The sequence below is a fragment of the Plasmodium reichenowi genome, chromosome 7, assembly GCF_001601855.1.
Source record: "Plasmodium reichenowi strain SY57 chromosome 7, whole genome shotgun sequence".
Classification (NCBI taxonomy): Eukaryota; Apicomplexa; class Aconoidasida; order Haemosporida; family Plasmodiidae; genus Plasmodium; species Plasmodium reichenowi.
In genome coordinates, this window is record NC_033652.1 from 452,396 (window position 1) to 454,895 (window position 2,500).

The window sequence follows — 2,500 nt, forward strand, 5'->3', positions numbered from 1 at the left end:
AAAAAAAAAAAAAAAAAAAAAAAACAAAAAAATAAAAAAATATAAAATAAAAAAAAAAAAAAAAAAAAAAATAAAAAAAAAAAAAAAAAAAAAATAAATAAAAAAAAAAATATATTTATATAAGTAGCTAAAAAAAAAAAAAAAAAAAAAAAAAAGGTTCACATTGAACTTTTTAGTTTAGATATTTACAAAATGGTATAAATTTTTACAATTTATATTTATCTCTTCTTTTTTTTTTTTTTTTTTATAACTCCTTTTTTATTTTATAGATACATTATGACATATATATATATATATATATATATATAATTATATATGTATATTATTTACTTTAAATATAAGAAACTAATTAAAATATATTATATAATGTAAGAAATAATAATAAAATAATAAAATGTATATAAAAAAACATAACAAAAGTATAAATAAATATATAGTATTATATATTATATATAAACATATGTAATATAAACTTATTAATCATCTTTTTAAAAACTATTAAAAACTCAAAGAAAAAGGAACATATAATTATATGTAGATAAATATTGATATATAACATATAATATTATACAAACAATAAATAAACAAAAAGGTAAAATAAAATTTTATTTTCATTATTTTATCACATCATAATATTATTTTTATAATAACAAACTTTCTTACAATTTTATATGTATATATAAATATATATATATATATATATATATATGATTATATAAATATAGGTATAATAATATAACTATATACATCTGTACATAATACATAGATAAAGCAATATATGTATATAATCTAACATATTAATTAAATAAATTTATAAATATATAGGCTTCATTTTTTTTTTTCAAGAGCAGAAAAAAAAAAAAAAAAAAAAAATTCATTAAATGTGAAACTCCTTTCTTACATCATTAATTCCATTCAAATAAATAAGTAAGGTTAATTATAATTGAATTATATTAATATATTAATTTTTTTTTTTCCTTTTCTTTTTTTTTTTTTTTTTGTTTTTACAACTTCAATTTTAACTATACTATTTCTCTAAGTATATATTATATATTTTTTATTTCACTTGAATAGATATACTATTTTTTTTTTTTTTCACATATGGTGTTCTTACCTTTATATATTATATTATATTATATATGTATGTATATAAAATTATACTTAATATTATATATATTAAATATATAATAATATTTTATTTTATTTTGTTTTGTTTTTGTTTTTATTTTTATTTATTTATTATTTTTTTTTTTTTCATATTTTTAATATAATATTTGAACAAAGTAATATATACATACATGTATTTTATAATTTATAAAAAATTTAAAAGGTTATATAAAGATATAAATGTAATTAATAAAAAAGATATTACAAATAAGTGAAATATATATATATATATATATATATATATATATATATATATATAGTTATTTATTATATTATTATATTTATATGAATATTTCATAAAATATATATAAATATATATAATCATTCAAATTTTATATCTATATAAACAAAAATGGATATATTATATGAAATTATTATATAATGTATACAGAAAATATATATGTGTAATGTATGGTTTCTATAAATATATTTTTCTTATTATATATCATTATGTATTCCATAATTTATACTTTTATATAATAATAAAATAACCTGGTTGTCATTCAAAAAATACGGACTATATATTATATATATATATATATATATGTGTATATATATTTCAAAAAAACAAATATAAAGCTATAACAAAAACGTATAAATATGAATTTTATATCTTTAAGCAATATAATATACTTTTTTCAATTCATAAATGGGTATAATAATAATATATATATATTTATTTATTTATGTAAAGAATACAAACTGTTATTAATATATATAATGAATATATTTTGTGGTATGATTTATTTATAAAATATAATTTAAATTAATGGTTTCCATTTTTTTTTAATTTTTTTTTTTTTGGTTTTTTTGCTCTTAATATTTTATATATTTATTATAGTGAGATTTTCTATTTTTTTTTCTCATTTTCTTTAAAATTAAATATGTTTTTTTTCTTTTTTTCATTATGATATATTACTTCTTATTATAAGAAAATAACATATAAATAATATTTCAAAATATTCTTATTTTCTTTTTTTTAAAATTATTTAAATTTTTATTCTTATTTAAAAAAAAAAAAAAAAAGATATAATTATCTATTGAACGCAAAAATGAAGAGTTTTTTTCTTTTTTCAAAGAATATAATTTGTAAATACATATATTCATATGTTTATATTATTCGTTTTATTTTATTTTATTTTATTTATTATTTTTTTTTTTTAATATGGGAAATTTCGAAAATAAAATAAAAATTTACATCAATACATATATATGTATAATATACATTATTATTAGTATGATTATTTTTTTTAACTTTTTCATTTACAAATTTTGTATAATTAAATATAAATAGTTCATAAAAAGTACAAATTTTTTTATCCGTATGAACTTT